Here is a 19,285-nt window from a genome sequence, read left to right as displayed (position 1 = left end):
TGTGATCTGACTGTGTCTGCACTTTCCTCAACTAGGACTCCGTGGTGGATTCCAAAGAATAAAATGAGAAACTAACCATCAGTTTCCCCATTTCGTCTCTCCTGGGGGAGCTGTGGTTGGGAGGCAGACGGGTTTGGCAGAACTGATAGAACTCTATGGTGGATCATTTCCTATTGGAGAGGAAATGAGGGTAGCGAGGTGCTGGATGGAGAGCCTTGTCTTTGGAGGCCTTTGGAGGCCACTGAACCACACAACCAGCAGAAGCTGCTGCTGGTCTTCTTCTGCACTAGAGCTGGCTTTGCAGATGTAATATTTCAGCGAGGGTCTGGGAGCCTGCTGCTGAGCCCAGGAATAGTCAATTGCTAGACCTTGATCCATGGAACCAGTAGGCAAATCTTCAGTAGTGTTCCATTTCTATATGTTCACAACTTTGGTCTTTATTTATAATTTCTTTTCTTTCCGTATAAGCACAATTCTTTTCAGAGCAGGTGATAGTCAGCATATCTAATCTATATGTGTGTTAGTCAGCTTAGGCATCTAGCCAGGAAAACTGCTCCCATATAACGTACCCCCATGTTCTTGGTATTATGACTAAGAAGCGTTGGTACCTAAAATTAGAAAGATATTGACTCAAGTGAGAAAAGAGCATGAGTGTATCTTGAAGTTGATGGTGCAGATGGGTTTCGGAAAAACATCCTCCTGACCCTACAACAAACTAGCTTTAAGACATTGACAAAACTCTTTGCTGTGTGGTTGACTTATCTGTTGAGTTGGGCGAATAAATTCTGAAGTCGCAACACTGAAATTTTACTGTGGATTTGAATATTTACCCTCTTCCCTCCAAACCAATTTTACATTTCTAATTGAAGCTCTGTATTGATAAAAATAAATGACAGGAATAAAATAGGTCCATATTCTTCACATTTCCCAACAGGTCTGAGTTTTTCTTTTTTGGGAATTAAAAAAAAAACACCACCACCACCAGAATTTACTGGCTCTGTTCCCAGCAGCAGCAAACCACCTGCTCAGCCAGGCAGAATGGGAAATCCTAGAGAAAAAGTGCCTGGGAACAGTATATCAGTTAGATTTTTTAAGGAGGGGAAATCAAGTAGTACACAAACAGTGCACGTGATTATCTGAATGAGGATAAAGGAAAGCAGAGGAGTGCCAAGGCTGGGAAATTACCGTCTCAGGTAATAGGAGTCTGTAATTCTTCCTAAGAAAACAACAAGAGCAATTCAGAGTCCATTTTGTGTTACAGAAAAGCCTCCAGGCAATTGAAAGTCCTTTGCATGGTGGGCTCAAGGAAATGAATTTAAAGGAATAGCACAGATTTTTTTTTTTTTAAGGAAAAAAAATTTGCAGGAACAGCACAAGGCAGTGCTTCTTCAACTTTTTGGAGTTAGAGGATCCTTAAAGGCTCTGATGAAGACTGTAGCCTGTCGTCTAAGAAAAATGCACCTATGTGCATAGACCCAGCATTTTTTATTTTTCAAAGACAATTTTTTTAGAGCAGTTTTAGGTTCACAGCAAACTGAGAGGAAGGAATAGAGATTTTCCATGTACTCCCTGCCCCCGCAAATGCACCAGAGTGGTGCATTTGTTACAGTTGATGAACCTATAAGGACACATCATTATTACCCAAAGTCCATAATTTATGCCAGGGTCCACTCTTGGTGTTGTACATTCTGTGGGCTTTGACAAATGTAGGAGGGTGAGTCAAAAATGATCTGCACGCTGATCATATTAAAACTTCTGTAAATTCTACAGCCAGAGTGTTCATAATTTTTGACCCACCTTTGTATAATGACATCCATCATGATAGTATTACACAGAGGATTTTCACTGCCGTATAAATCTTTGTGGTCCACCTATCACCCCTCTCACTACCCCAAACCCCTGTCAACCACTATCTTTTTTACTGTGTCCATAGTTTTGCCTTTTCCAGAGTGACATATAGTTGGAATCACACAGTATTTAGCCTTTTCAGATTGACTTCTTTCACTTAGTAATATGCATTTAAGGTTCCTCCACGTCTTTCCCATGGCTTGATAGCTCATTTCTTTTTAGTGCTGAGTAATACAATTGACCCTATATATCCTTGGGTTCAGCATCTATGGATTCAACTAACTACAGTTGGAAAATAGTCATGAAAAAAATTCCAGCAATTTCCAAAAAGTAAAACTTGAACTTGCTTCAAGTCAGCAACTATTTATGAGCACATAGCACTGACATTGTATTAGCCATTATGAGTAATCTACAGATCATTTAAGGTATATGAAAGGATGTGTGTAGATTATAAGCAAATAGCACACTAATTTATGTATGGGACTTGAGCATCCAGGAATTTTGTTGCTCATGGTGGGTCCTGGAACCAATCCTCCACAGATGCCAAGGGATGAATATAATTCCATTGTCTAGATGTACCACATCCATTTGATGCAGTTTATTGAGTTATGCAGTTGATTTATCCATTCACTTACTGAAGGACATCTTGATTACTTCCAAGTTTTGACAATTATGACTAAAGATGCTATAAACGTCCACATGCAGGTTTTTGTGTGGATATGTTTTCAACTCCTAGGATAAATGCCATAAACGTGATTGCTGGATCATATGATAAGAGTATGTTTGGTTTTAATTAATTAGTTAATTGGCTGCATTGGGTCTTTGTTGCTGTGTGCAGGCTCCCTCCAGTTGCGGTGAGTGGGGCTACTCTCCGTTGTGATGCTCCGGCTTCTCATCGGAGTGGCCTCTCTTGTTGCGGAGCATGGGATTTAGGTACAGGGGCTCAGTAGTTGTGGCTCGCGGGCTCCAGAGTGCAGGCTCAGCAGTTGTGGTGCACAGGCTTCGTTGCTCTGCGGCATGTGGGATCTTCCCTGACCAGGGATCGAACATGTGTTGGCTGCATTGGCAGGCAGATTCCCAACCACTGTGCCACCAAGGAAGTCGCAGAGTAAGCTTAGTTTTGTAGGAAACTGCCAGACTGTTTTCCAAAGCAGCTGTACCATTTTGCATTCCTACCAGCAATGGATGAGAGTCCCTGGTGCTCCACATCCTCTCTAGCAGTATAGTTAGAAACTTCTGCTCTATGAAAGACTCAGTTAGGGGAATGAGAAGAAAAGTCACAGACTGGGAAAAGCTATTTGCAAAATACACATCTGATAAAACACTGTTATCCACGATCTACAAAGATCTCTTAAAACTCAAGTAAGAAAACAAAGAACCCAATTAAAATGATCCAAAGACCTTAACAGACACCTCACTAAAGAAGATATACAGATAGTAAATAAACGTATAAAAAGGTGTTCCACATCATATGTCATCAGAGAAATCCCAAATGTTTTGCAGAGCAGAAGTTTTTAATTTAATAAAGTCTGGCTTATCAATTATTTCTTTCATAGATTGTACCTTTGGTATTGAATCTAAAAGTCATCACCATACCTAAGATCATTTAGGTTTTCTCCTACTTTATCTTCTAGGAGTTTTATAGTTTTGCGTTTTACGTTTAGGTCTATGACTCATATGCTGTTAATTTCTGTGAGTGTGTAAGGTATGTGCCATTTTTCTTTTTTGGCATGTAGATGTCCAGATGTTCTAGCACCATTTATTGAAAAGACTATTTTGCTCCATTGTAGTTCCTTTATTCCTTTTATCAAAGATCAGTGGGCTATGTTTATGTAAGTCTATTTCTGGGGTCTCTATTCTGTTCCATTGATCTATTTGTCTATTCTTTCACCAATACCACACTATCTTGACTGCTGTAGTTTTATAGTAAGACTTCATATCAGGTAGTGCTAGTCCTCCAACTTTGTTTTTCTTCTTCAATATTGTATTGAATAGACCCAATATTTCACATACAGTTTCTGTAGTTTGGTAAATATCTTGAACACCACCATGAGTTCTAGGGATCCACAAAATTCAGGTGAATGATCCTTCAGTTTAGAAGTAAAATGCAGTAAGTGATAAATAATTATAAACAAGGATAGTGAAGAAAGGTTTCATGGAAGACAGGTTACTTTAGCAATGCTATGAAAGATTGGGAAAAGTTATAAGGGCACAGAGAAAAGCAAGGTAGCTAAAGTGGAAATCAAAGTAGAAAGGTTGAAGAAGCTTGGGTTTCAGAATGAGGTAAATCAGGACTGAAATTCAAATTCTACTGCAGTATAGCCATGTGAGCTTGGACAAGGGTGGCTTCATCTGCCTGACAGTAAGGTATGCAATGATAGCCCTCATCTCCCTCCTTTTCTGGTCAATATAGAAGAGGCAGGTGATGGAGAAGCAGCATGAACTGTGTGTCTGGACCAATCTGGGTTCAAATACCAGCTCTGACTTTATTAGTTGGGTGACATGGGGCAAGCTACTCAATTCCCCAAATCTCTTATCTCTAAGAGAGGTATAGAAATGCGTACCCAAAGAATGATGAATATGTAAGTAAAGTGTTACCTAGAGAACACACAACAATTAATAGTCATTATTATGATGAAAGAGGCCAACTTAATTTCAATGGAAGGTACATCTTGAGAGGAAGTAGAAGATCTATGAAGATCCTAATGCCAAATTATAAAAATTAAAGAGATATTAATTTAAATTTTTCCCTTTCTCTAAAATTTCAAACTCAAGGTTGCCTCCCCCCAAATCTCTTCACCTTACTCTCTTCATGTAACCCTTCTATCATCATTCTTTTTTCTCTTTTACATCTTATCTTAAGATATAGCTCCTACTAAGTGACCTTTCCTATTTTTTTTTTCAAAAACAGCCCCATAGGGAAAGTGAACTAGTCCAATACTCTTTCCCTCTCCTTGGGAATGGAACAACAATGGAATGTTCCAAATGGAACAACAGAGAACAAGTTTCTCCATGTCATTATCATAGTATTCTTCAATTATGTGATGGGGTGACAAGGCTTCAAAATACTACCATATTAATACAGACATGGAGTTCTGAGACCTGAGGCCAGTACAGCTGTGGTGGGAGACAGGGAAATGAGTGGGAAGCAAAGTGTATAAAAGGATCAGTGACTACATACACCTCGAAGTTCATTGCAGCACTATTTACAATAGCCAGGTCATGGAAGCATCCTAAATGCCCGTCAACAGATGAATGGATAAAGAAGATGTGGTACATATATACAATGGAATATCACTCAGTCGTAAAAAGGAATGAAATTGGGACATTTGTAGAGACATGGATGGACCTAGAGACTGTCATACAGAGTGAAGTGTGTCAGAAAGAGAAAAACAAATATTGTAGAGTAACACATATAATGCGGAATCTAGAAAAGTGGTACAGATCAATCAGTTTGCAAGGCAGAAATAGAGACACAGATGTAGAGAACAAACATATGGACACCAAGGTGGGGAAAGCTGGGGAGGTTGGGGTGGGATGGTTTGGGAGATTGGCATTGCCATATATACATTGCTAAAAAGAAAAAAATATCAAATTGTACACTTTAAATGTATGTAGTTTATTGTATGTCAATTATATCTCAATAAAATTCTTAAAAAAAAAGAATTAGTGACTAATAGAAATGGGGGATGAAGGGTGGGAATAACTAGTGGTGACTTGGGCTGGTTCAGTCCAGTGGCACACATTCTCAAACCTCTAGCCTCTGTCAGGTGCTGTACAAAAAAAGACTAGGGCAGATTCTTATGTAATGTGAAAAGCCAAGTCCTATGGGAGTTCAAAGTGAAAAACCATTTCAGCCAATTGTGGAAATTGTCCTGGAAAAGTAGCCTTTGCATTAGGTCTGGAATGATAAACAGGATATGAAAATCTAACAACAGTGATGGGCCAGGTGGGGGTAGAGGCGGTAAAAGGAATTACTCTAGGAATGAGGGCCGATACGCAGGAGAAAGGCCCTTAAATCAATGTGTCCATATTGTTCGGCAATAGACAAGACCAGAAGGATTCTTAGGTTTCCTAAAAACTTCTCGGGACGATAGTGTTGTACACTGAGGTGTGGGCAGAGCTCCAGCAAGTGAGGACCTCCTACATCCTGAGGGTCTCCCCCAAGCCTGCAGATGTGTATGGTGAGCATTGCCCACTCTGGCTGCCAGCACCTTCATAGTGGGGCCGGGGGGTGGTGCTGAAAAGCCTTGGGGGGCCTCCAAGAAGGGTGGGGCAACCCCCAGAGAGACAAACACAATCAGTCCCTTTGCCGTCCACTCTTGGCTCTGTCTTTTGTCTGAAGTCTGACATTAACTTTTCCTCTTTCGTGTGGATCACAGCTCTGGTGTTGGTTCTGAGAAGCTCATCTTGAATCCCCTGTTGGAGCTGTGAGTCTTGTTCTCGCAGCCTTGGAGAAGGCAGTTCATGTGTGATCCTGCTAAGCTGCTCTTAGTCACTCCTGGAACCTGGATTCGGTTCAAGTTCTAAAGCACTGACTGTGACTTGATGCTGACAAATTACTTTCTACTCCCAAAATCAAGTCTCTTCCTGGCATACAGGAAATGGTAAATAGGTCACAAGAAAGGCAAGACCAAAAAAATCAGCAATCTTTAAACTGCAGGGGTTGAGGGTGAAGAGGAAGCTCTGGATTCCTTGCCAGGCCTCCTGGTGGAATGGCCCACGTGCTGGGGAAATTGTCAAGTGGTATCACACACGCTGTGGGTGGACTGCAAGCTCTCTTGGAATGACAGGATGGGAGTGGAGTGTGGCTTGCTTTTTTTTTAATCTGAGAAGATTCACACAAGAAATTTTCATAGATGCCAGGAGCTGATCTTTCCACATCTAGGAAATTTCAAAGTTTTTTGCATCAATATTGAGTGAAAATGTTTTATTTTATTTATTTTTAAATGAAAAACTTCATTTTTCCTTTGTGTAAAGTGTCACGTGTTAGATTTCCATATCCTACCTTATTTTTTAACAGCTTCACACTTCACTCAACTCTCTAAGGACATATTTGTTTCTCTCAGAATGCTTGTCGGAGTGGGTTTCCAAAAGATTGTTGGTTATCGAGATAATAAACCTCTTTTAATAGCATATAATCTGAGACAGAATTTAGAGCCTTTTTTTCTTCTTTTTTTCTATATCTTTCTTCTCCTTTTCCCTTTTCCTTTCCTCTTCCTTCTCTTCCACCCCTCCCTCACTCTATCCCCCTTTAACTCCTGGATTCAAATCTCACTTCTCTTACTACCTGTGATTCTGGACAAATTAAATTTTTTAGTAGCAGTTTCCTCACTTAAGTGGGAATAATACTAGTCATTCTTATGTATGTGTGAGATATATATGTGTATATATACATATGTATATATACATATATATTTATTTTATAATGCTATTGTAATGATTTAACAAATTTATATAAACAAAGTACTTGTAAAAGAGCCTGCCAGTAAGTTATCACATAAGTGCTTGCTCTTTGTTCTTTTTCATTGATTTATGTTTCATCTTTCTAACTAAATTGTAAGCTTCTCAACCACCAAGACTGTCTCGTTTACCTCTTTATCTTGATCACATTGCTTAGTGATCAATCAATCAATAATCACTTGCATTTTTTTAATACATTTGTTTATTGGCTGCATTGGTTCTTTGTCGCTGCATGCTTTGGGCTTTCTCTAGTTGCCGTGAGTGGGGGCTACTGTTCGTTGCAGTGTGTGGGCTTCTCATTGCGGTGGCTTCTCTTGTGTAGAATGCACTCTAGGTGTACGGGCTTCAGTAGTTGCAGCACATGGGCTCAATAGTTGTGGCTTGAGGGCTATAGAGTGCCGGCTCGGTGGTTGTGGGGCTTATTTGCTCCGAGGCATGTGGGATCTTCCTGGACTAGGGCTCGAACCTATGTCCCCTGCATTGGCAGGTGGATTCTTAATGACTGTGTCACCAGGGAAGTTCCAATAATCACTTGTATTTGATTCATACCTTACATTGTACAAAGTGTTTTCACCTAGATTGCTTTAACAATCCTCTCAGTGACATTTGGGTACATGTTTATTCCCACTTTTTAATGCACAAACTGAAGCTAAAACTTAGTGATTTGGTCAGGGGCGCATGGCTAGTTTGTGACCCACGTGCCACCAGGACTTAGTCCTTCTGACTTCTGGCCCAAGGCTCTTTCCTCCAGCCAACCTGACCACATGGCAAATGTCCAACAAATACTCGTGGGTATTTAAGTGCTTCCCTAAAATGGTTCTCCTTTCACATTCTGTAGAGTAATTTGGTTGCATTTACCATTCAGTGCTGATTTCTTATTTATGTATCTGGCATGACTGGAACTCCTGAAAGATGAGGTTTCTCCAATGTATTTTATTGGTATAAATTATTGGAAGCAGAACATTCAGTGCTTTCTTTTCCTCTGTTCCTCCTTTAACGAAAGCTCTCATTAGGTTTAGCTTTCCAGGTGCTCCAAATAATCCCTGCATTCCTTATTTATGTTAGTTATTGTGACATTCAACAAGGGTCAGAATTCCTTGGAGCTGGAGGGATGAAGAACATTGTGTCTGAATTATTTCCTTAGTTGTTCTCACTCTAAAATAAAGACTTTCTCATTTATAATTATAATTTATAAAATTATGTCTCCATGCTACCTGCTTATTCTAAACTCCCCAAAGTCTGTGGAAGAATCAACAAATGTATTTTCTCTCGGGAGCAGAGGAGGAAAGTAAGTACACATGTATTTACTCAATAAGCAAAAGGGCCAACATATTTTCTGGAGTTGGTTAAGCAAATTATACTCTTGAATACCAATATTTGGTGCAGAAAGTGAGAAGGAAAAAAAAAGAGAAGTAGAAAGGCAGGGCAAGATGTATCTTATATCTTATATATTAAAAAGAATAAGAATGGGAAGAGTAAGAAAGGAAGAAAAGGAGAAAGAAAAGGAAAAGGAAGAAGGAGAGAGAAAATAAGCTAAAATCTTGAAAGAAAAATGAAACTATATTAAAATAAGATTAATTGAGAGTAAGAGAAATAAATGAGAGAGACCTACATGAAAATGCTTCTTGTGCTACCTAGGGTCTGTGATGTTTTAAGTTTCTGTTTTTATAATTGTCTTTCTAAAGTGATTATGTGTCTCTATCAATTAGTAATGCAGAATTTTAGGATGGAAAAGTCTCCAGTGGCTTTCATGATGTGAGATACATAATTTCTTAAAATCGTATAGCTTTCTTAACTTTTTATTCCCCCAATCATCCTGCTCATCTTTCAGCTCAGACAAAAATCATCAGCTGCATTTGACTCATCTCTGGGAGAAAGTCTTTCTTAGAAAGTTTAGTCTGTATGAGATAGATGTTTGAAACAGTGACAGTTTTCACTTGTACTCTTCTACAGAGGGAATGTAATAGTCCTCAAGAAGGGCAGGAATATTTCAGAAGGTATTTAAATTCAATCAACATGAAGGATATATCCCTTTGGTTGACCATCATAAAAGTTTTTGGACTTGTTCCAGAGATGCTGTACTGGTTGTTATTATGATACAGACCACAGTTTGTACTGACCCATCTACCATCACTCACAAGCCCCCTCACAGATAATGGGCTGGGGTTAAAGTCTGTAGGACAGAGGCAAATCAAGGAGCCCATTTAGTAACGAGTCCAAAGCTTTGACCTTATTGGTATCATTTCCTGGCTAGCTACAGTAACACTCCACCCAGTAGCTATTGAAACATCTTTGAACCAAGACAATGATTCATTTATCTTGTTGAACTCACATATAAACCCCAAGCAGATTGGTAACTCTCGGCTTGAGCTGGAGGGCTCAAGGGTTCATTCCAATTACTTATCTGATTCCACCATTGGGTTCACTCCCAATGGGACTCTGTGAGGACTGTGCCATAAATCATAATGAATGTAGTGAGAAGTGATGAGGCATCTTAGGATTTGCCTAATGTACTATGATAGGAAGGATGATTAGGATGGTGTGATGTAACACAATCAAGGCAAATAACAAGATTCAGACTGAACGCTTGCTTAGGGTCAGATTGTGGTGAAATGCAAGGAAGCGTTTATAAGCCTACTTGTTAAAAGTCTTATTATAAGCTAGCTACATCATAAGGCTATACAGAACCGGTTGAGACAGTAGAATGGTGGTCAACAGGGATGCTAGTTGGGGGGATGTTGGGAAGTGAGTACAAACTTGCAGATTGAAGATGAATAAGTTCTGGAGATGTAATGCACAGCATTGCATACATTGTCAACAATACTGTATTGTATACTTCAAAGTTGCTAAGAGAGAAATCTTAAATATCCTCATCATAAAAAACTATTGTATCATACTACAGGAGTTTAGAGCCATTTCCCCTTATTTAGTGGAAATGAAGCTGCTAATTAATAAGATCTATAAAAGAATTCTCTTGTATCACTGACTAGTACATTCCTTCCAAAGGAGAATTCAGGGAGCAGGAATTAGCACAACACTCATTTTCTGATGGAGTTGCTAGGACCCAGAGAACATAATGGCTTGCCCAATCACACAGCAAGTTACTGGTATGGCTAATTAGTTATTCTTTAGCCCTAACTAGCAAAGTAACCAATTTCTGAAACTGTTTTATAGATGGTTTTTGCCTAACCTAATAAAGCAGCTTCACTACTAAATTTTGAAAAAGCTACTAGCCCATGTAAGCTATTTCCAGTTAGCTTTCACCTATTTTATCTCGCAATTTCCAATACAAGATATAATATATTATTGATGTTCTCCTGGCATAGTATGTTGCTTCTAGGATTATCCATGAAGTTGGCAGGGCGGGGGCAGGGGGGGAGTAAAAATTTTGTAAGGCTTACTGTGACATTTTCATGAAAGCCTTGTATGAGGTATTCTGAGGAATAAGATCACTCTTTCTCTTCCAGTAGCACTTTTTTACTAGAAAATATTAAAACTGTGAAGGTAGCCCCTTAAAGTCATATCTCTAAGTTAATTACTGTACATACTATGAAATGGGGTTCTTTTTATATGTGGTTTTAGAAATAGTTTATTCTTTTCTGATTATAAAAATAGTATTTGTTTACTGTAAAAAATTGATACATTTAGAAAACATATGAAAATAAGGGAGGAGAGCTACTGAAGATCATTTCTGTTTCCATTTTGGAATTTTCTTCCATTCTGTTTATTTTTAAAAGCATGTATGTAAATATACACAATTTCCCATAATGTGTTAACAGGCTATTTAAAATGTTGTATCCTACTATTCTTGCTATCATTATGTTATTAGGATTTTTCTCTTACATAAAATTATTCAAAATTATTTAAATGGAAATATATTTTTCAATCCTTTGCATATCCTACAATTATTTTAATCACTACCTTATTATTAACTGTTTGGGTATTTTCATTTTCTTTCCTATTCTACATAGTGCTGCAATGAATAGTCATCGGTGTAATTTTTGCAAACATTTCTGATTATATTCTTAGTAGATACAGATTGCCTTAAATCAAAAGCTAGGTTTAGTCTTTCCTAAATAAACCCAGAACATATAACGAATGGATAGCCAAATTATTCTCTATAGGAATATAGCAAACTTACATAATATTGGAATATTTAGACATCACATATTAGAACTCAGAGCATGTCACATGCTGGCCTTTTGGCTGATGCCTTTCGTAAAGACCAGATGAAAATTGCAGGCTCAAAGGTGAAATTACCTGCTCTGAAGGAACTTGTGGCCTTGGTCCCCATCTGTGCCTTGACCTAGCAGCATTCCTTAGCAAATTATTCTCTGTCTAATCAGGTTATTATAGCTGGCTCCTTCATTTCAGCTTTGAGAAGCATGCAGGGGAATTTTCACATTTACAATAGGGAGCTACCAAGATTTCATCATCAGAGCAATAACTCAGTCACCTATTTAAAACCTTTGATCTGTTAAATAAATATTCTCAGTACCCAGAGGCTCCTTTGGAAAGTACGGGAGTGATAGGGACAGCCCTCCTCCCTTCTATTCATTCTCTTCTTCCGGGTCTTTGGTTCTTCGATTTCCCTGGCAAAATATTTACTTTAAGAGTTCAGGGTGTGGCATGTACATTTCACAGGGCATTTTGTTTTTGTGCCAGGAAAACTAAAAAGTCCCCAACAGTTAATGAGATAGAGGCTAGGACTTATCACGGTAGTTGATAGCATTCCGGCATTTGCCACATTTTATTTTTATTTATTTATTTATTTTTAAATTTATTTTATTTATTTATTGGCTACCTTGGGTCTTCGTTGCTGCACACAGGCTTTCTCTAGTTGCTGCAAGTGGGGGTTACTCTTTGTTGTGGTGTGCAGGCTGTGGCTTCTCTTGTTGCAGAGCATGGGTTCTAGGCACTTGGGTTTCAGTAGTTGCAGCACATGGGCTCAAGAGTTGTGGCTCACGGGCTCTAGAGCACAGGCTCAATAGTTGTGGTGCACGGGCTTAGTTGTTCCGTGGCATGTGGAATCTTTCCGGAGCAGGGCTTGAACCCGTGTCCCCTGCATTGGCAGGTGGATTCTTTACCACTGTGCCACCTAGGAAGTCCATCACATTTTAGATTCATTTAATAAAAAGCCCTGAGTAAATGCACCTATTTCTGGATGCTGTGAAATGTATAGGCAACTAGGTCCACCCAATTAGAGATTTCTAGTAGGTAGCTTTGCAATCTCAAAACTATTAAGTATGTACACATTTCTTGACCTTAAAATTGCATTTCTTGGACTTATTTTAAGAAAACAATTAAGAATATGTAGAAAGATTCACCCATAGAATGTTCTCCATAGTACTGCTTATAAAAACTGAAAAATTAGAAATAACCTAGGGAATTAAATCAGGGATAATCATGCAATGGAAAACTGTACAACAATGTAAAGCAATGGCATAGAGAGTACATTTTTTGGTACGAATGGTTGATTTATCTGTATTCTTAAATGAAAAACATAGGTTTTTGAAAACGTGCACTCTGATTCAATTTATGTTAAATATGTGGATAGAAGTGAAGGTCACGCTTTTTTTTTTACTGTTGTAATCCTCTAGATGGTGAGTGTGTGATTAAATTTTGTTTCTCTTTTGATTTATTTATGTTTTTTCTTTCAACAGAGTATACATTATCATAATATTTTTAAGTGCAAAACTATCTTTAAAACTCTATTCTTTCTGTATTATGTCTCATAGACTTTCTTCATCCTTTAAGAGAAGAAAAGTCACTAGAAGACAAGTATTCAGCTTGAGATAGACACTTTGTGAAAATTTTTTTGCAAGAAAAAGACTAAATATTCAACCTTTTATTTTGTTTTATTTTTTTAAAGATTTATTTTTATTATTTATTATTTATTTATTTATTTTTGGCTGCATTAGGTCTTTGTTGCTGCCCATGGGCTTTCTCTAGTTGTGGTAAGCAGGGGCTACTTTTTGTTGAGGTGCGTGGGTTTCTCATTGTGGTGGCTTCTCTTGTTGTGGAGCATGGGCTCTAGGTGTGTGTGCTTCAGTAGTTGCAGCACATGGGCTCAATAGTTGTGGCTCTTGGGCTCTAGAGTGCAGGCTCAGTAGCTGTGGCACACGGGCTTAGTTGTATCACGGCATGTGGGATTTTCCCATCCCAGGGATTGAACCCGTGTTCCCTGCATTGGCAGGTGGATTCTTAACCACTGCACCACCTAGGAAGTCCTCAACACTTCTTTTAAACCATTAAAAGAATTCAGGGGCAGATATGACTCCAGGGTCCATAAATATGCTGCCCCCATGTCATCACTTCCCCCGACTCACAGCAGCTGTTCCTAATACATAGTGAAACTCTTTTCTCAATGTCCTGCTCAAAATCCTTCCCAGCATAACAATTCATAAAAGCTTAGCTTCTGTTTGTCACATCAGGAAGTTATCATACTAAAATCAATCCTAAAGTGGTTGAATAGTATATATTGCATTTTCCACTGAATATTGTTATAAGGAAACTATTAAACCAAAAAGCATAGCATTTCATCAGTGAAAGCCCTTTAATGAAAATAGGAACAATGCTTCAGAATGACTAAAGAAAGAAATAAAATCTAATTTTAGCAGGATGAAATTTAAGTTAAAATAAATTGCAAATACAGAAAATTAAGACTACTTTTGGAGTACAGTGTGTCAATTAGTGTACATGGTTTAGCAACGTATGCTAGAAAATTTAAATGTCTTCTCATTGTTATCTACACACATACAGCCAGCAGGAACACTGAATATTTTGGTGTCTTGTATGGCATTTATCTAATTTCTTAGGAAATTTTAATCCTATGATGTTTTGTGTGGCCTTCTAATTCTCCTTTAACCTGGATTTCAAGGCACAGATCTTGGCTGAACCAGCCAGGCTTCAGGGACTCTATTAGTGATTAAGTAAAGAAAGGCCAAGCCAGTTTGATATTACTATAATTTGAAGAGTTCATATTGTATTTCCAAAAGGCTTGAAAATTTAAAAAAAAATCAGTCATGATGAAGGGATGAAGTTGTCTCTGGAGATCAGATTCTTTATTTGAAAGGAAAATTTAGTTATGGGCAGTTGACTGGCTTGGTGATATAAATATTTTGACATGGCAAGGGGGACTCATTGGCTTCAAAATTTATAGTGGGAAACTCCTGCTAAAACCTCCTGAGCCCTTGTGTACTTTGAGAATTAGAATTGTCTCCATCATAATGAAGGTCCCTTGAAAGGCAGCCAAATTCCCTACTTCTTCATTCAGAAGAAGCAAAATACAGACTATTGGAAAATCAAAAGAATTTTAAAGTGATGGGTCAGGAATAATCTGTGTTCTTTTATACCATCTAGTAACAACAACCTTAAAAAAAATTAAACTGTAGTTGGTTTACAATATTGTGTTAGTTTCAGGTGTACAGGAAAGTGATATATATGTGTGTGTATATATATACATATATATATATTCAGATTCATTTCCATTATAGGTTATCAAGGTACTAAATATAGTTCCCTGTGCTTTGCAGTAAATCCTTACGTTTATCTGTTTTATATATAGTGGTGTATATCTTTTAGTCCCGTATTCCTAATTTATCCCTCTTCCCACCTTTCCCCTTTGGTAACCATAAATTTTTTTCTGTGTCTAATGACACACTTTTTGATCACAAGAACATTGAATCTGAAAATTAATATGAAAGAAAGAGAAATTGTATTTAAAAGTTTTTTTAAATTATGTGGCTTACTTTTACATGTATAGGGGAAGGTTTGTATGCGTATCTGAAGTACTTTTCCCCCAGACGGTAGCATATCTTCTCCTGTATGAGTTTCTGTGGTTTCTATTTCTCGTACATGTGTCGTATTTTCTTTTTTGGCCTGGGGAAGGAATTAAGCAATGACTCACATTTTGGGAAAACTGGGATTTCAAAAAATAGTTCTGAATTACATAAAATATTTTCCCCAGGAATGTCCATCATTGCTTTTAAAATTTTTTCTTAGATACATAACACACTGTGTAGCATGAACAGTGAAGATTCTGTTATACATGCTAACAGGAAAAATACAGTGAAATAACCAATCCCCCCACCAATATTAAAAGTCAGGTTTTTTGTTTGAAATTTAGCTGAATTAAATACAGTCTAATTTTTAAAAATCACTCAACGGTCTCTAAGGTGACTTTATATTGGATTCCAACCAGTTATTGATTTTATATTAGTTCTAACCAACTATTGAGTCCTCAAAATTGAGTTTGGTTTCAGCTATGCCTGAGCTACAGTGAACAGAATCAGGGTTACACTGTCATATGTGGGGGAAAGAAACTTTTGGATGTCCATTAGGCATGACAAACAGGATGGAACTCTTTAGTCTATTCTCCCAATAATCTGCTCCTCCCTCTCTGCTCCCCATCTGATTAAATTGCACTGCCATTCCCTTAGTTATTCAAGACAAAACACGTGGAGTCATTCCTACCTTTTCTTTTTCTTTCACATTCAATATCCAATTTATAGAAAATAACTATTCTTTTTACCTTTAGACTATATTCCTGATTCAACTACTTCTGACCATCTCCACCATGTCCACCCTAGCATAAACAAGCTTCGTCCCTGCCTTCCTTGCTTCTATTCTCTTCTCCTCACAGCAGCCAGGGGTCCTTTTAAAATCTTAAATCAGGGCACGTTGTTTCCCTACACAAATCTATCCAGTGGTATCCCATTCCCTCCCATTGAGAACAACAGGCAAACTCATCAACAAGGCCCACGAGCCTTCCTTAATCTGTCTCCTGGCTACCTCTATGGCCTCATTCCATACCACTCTGCCCACCCCCCCTCCATTTCCTCCAGCACATGGGTCTCGCTGTCCCTCAGTCATCCCAAGCGCTGTCCTGTCTCAGGGATGTTGCACTTGCTGTTCCCTTCACTTTGGATGCTCTTCCCCTAGACCTCTGCAAAGCTCATGCCTTTACTACATTCAGGTCTCTGCCCAATGTCGCCCCAGAAATGCTTTTTTTTAAAAAATTTTTTTATTTTTTACAATAAACTGCATATATTTAGAGCATACAATTTGGTATCCCAATCTCTCAATTCATTCGCCCCCAGTCCTCCCTGCTTTCCCCACTTGGTGTCCATATGTTTGTTCAGAGATGCTTTCTTGACCACCTTCTTTAAAATGGCTCTCACGGACAGTCTTTTTCCATTATTCCACTTTATTTTTCCTCATAACACTTACATTACCTAGTACTAAATTAACTCTCTGTTAATTTGTTTCTTGTCTGTCTCATCTACTACAATCCAAGTTGCAAGAGGGTAGAGACTTTGTTTTGTTTACCATCTGCCCTCAGTGTCATGAACAGTCTCCAGCACAAATTACGTGCACAAAAATCTTTGTTGAAAGAATAAATTTCTCTCTTTCCTCTCAGTGAACAGTTGAGTCCATATAAATGAAGCATCCTCTCTGGATTTTTCCTTTGAGGGATAATAATTCACATCCTTTACCCTTCTCCCTTACTTTTCCTTTTGTGCATATGTGTGTATTTATGTGTGTTTGTGTGCATGCATGCATGCATGCGTGTGTTTGTTTTAAAATTCAAGACTAAGCAGAGATGATTTTCCACAGCAGGAAAAAAGCGGACTTAGCATTTTCATAAATCAGAATTATACTTAGAATTCTGTTGCCGAGACCAGCTCTGCGACTCGAGGTAAGTGATGGGTGCCACAAGCTTAAAGAAAACACAGACACAGATTTAAGAGAAAGATGGGACTGGGGGACTCAAGACCTCTAGGATCAAGAGCCTTGCTGATTGATCCCACGTTGCTTTTATTGAGTTCTTGGCATAGCCTAAGGGTCTAACACTCCCAGTTTAGTCCCACAAACGAGGTTATCTTTGAAATAAACAAAGGCCTCACATGACTGGGGCAATGATCTTTGTTTGCCTCCTGGGTCCGATTTGAGCAGGGTGTGGATCTGAGCTGGGCGTGGGTTTGAGCTGGGCATGGAGAACAAAGCAGCCCTGGGGGCAGGAGACCTCTCTCAGAAGGATTAAGGGTCTGTGCCCCACCCCTGTTGGCCCCTCTGCGACTGTGCCTGTCTTAGGTTGTTCCTCCCCTGAGGAATCTTACCCGTCTCTGGCTAACCAGCCATCCTCCAGGGCCAAACAGGGTGATATGAGGTGTGCAAGTGAGAAAGGGGCTTTGCTCCCAGAGAGGGTCAATATTCTGTTTCCACGGTAGCCTATGCCCCCATAGTCTCCATGCCCAGCACCCTTAGCTCCTCCACTGCTCAAGCAGGACATTCTGCATCCAGTCGCTCGGCCCACATATTTTAATTACTTTTAGTAACATTTTCAAGGTTTCAGAAAGACATCTGAATGTCTTCCCACATTCTGTGGGAAAGATTCATTCCATCTCTCGGTGGCACAGTGGAAAAAAATTTTTCTAGATGTCTGCGAAGAACTCTTCTATTTTCCCAATGTCAAAAATAAGTGCCAGTGGTCCACCTGCTGTGCCCTGCACAGGCTTTGGGATGTTATCTGTTTGACCTGTGTTAAGTTTTTACAATATTTGCTAGCAAGTTCAGTGGAAGAGTGCCTTCCTAGTTGGTTAAAACAATTGAGAAGGAGATATTGAAGATTGTCAGCGGGGTGATGAAACCTGGTCTTAACGTGATTTGTGGACCCTTGAGGGGAGGCAAGTCCTCATTGTCAGGCATACTGGCTGCAAAGGAGGAAACCCTCAACCTGCCAACTGCAAAAGTACTGCAGGTGATGTAGCCCAAGATGATAGCAAGATGGGGACTTTGACAGTAAGAGAAAACTTTGGGATGAATTGGGAGATTGGGATTGCCATATATACATTACTAATAAGAAAAAAAATCAAATTGTACACTTTAAATATATGCAGTCCATTGTATGTCAATTACATCTCAATAAAAGTTCTTATAAAAAGAAAGAAAAAACAAACAAACAAACAAAAAACTTTGAATTTTCAGCAGCCGTTTGGCAAGTATGAGCAGTCAGACAAAGAAAATGTGCACATTAACAAATTATTTAAGACCTGGACATAAGCAAAGTGGTGGACTCCAAGTTGGGAAACCAGCTAATTTGTGGTGTGTCTGGAGGAGAGAGAGAGACCAGCATCAGAATGGAGGTGATTTCAGATCCAACTGTCCTGTGTCTGGATGAGCCCACCATGGACTTGGATGCTGGCACATCAAAAGCAGTTCTTTTCCCGGAGAAGATGTCAAGGCAGGGAAGGGGCTTCATCCTCTCCATTTTCTAGCCTCGTTACGCCTTCTTCAAACTGTGTGATAGCCTGGCCTTGCTGGCTTTGGGGAAGGAGAGGTTTTATGGCTGTGTACAGGCAACTTTGGCACAGTCTGCATCTGCTGGTTATGTGTGAGTCCTATAACAGCCCTGCTGATTTTCTCCTGCATGTCATTAATGGACATTCCTCTGCTGTGACTACATAGAAACCGGGGAGATGGAAGCCGGAGTGGATGGAATAGCCTCCCGGTCAGGATAAACAATGCAGAGAGGAGTTCACCGAGTTTTATTCCTCCTCCTACAGAGAAACTAAATCTAAACTGCAGGGTCTCTCACGAAGTCAGAAAAGGAGTACACGGTTTTCACATATAAAACATGTACCACTTTCTTTGGTCATTGACTCAGATGGGTGTCCAAACTTAAAAAATTACTTGGCAATCCTCAAGCTCTATTCCTGAGAAAATTGTGCCTGTTATCATCAGAATGGTTATAGGGGTTCTTTGCTTGGTTTAAACAACCACCCTGTAGGAATTCAGAACAAAGCTGGCTTCTGGTTTTACTTGACCTGCCACCAATACTTTAACAATCTCTCAGTGGTATCTCTTTTGGTTCTTGAAAAGAAGCAATTTATACACGAGTTTATCGGTGGCTATCAGAGAGTAGCATCATATATGTTTTTGGAAAACTGATATATAACCTACTCCCTGTAAG

The sequence above is a fragment of the Hippopotamus amphibius genome, chromosome 8, assembly GCF_030028045.1.
Source record: "Hippopotamus amphibius kiboko isolate mHipAmp2 chromosome 8, mHipAmp2.hap2, whole genome shotgun sequence".
NCBI lineage: Eukaryota > Metazoa > Chordata > Mammalia > Artiodactyla > Hippopotamidae > Hippopotamus > Hippopotamus amphibius.
This window is presented reverse-complemented; position numbering follows the sequence as displayed.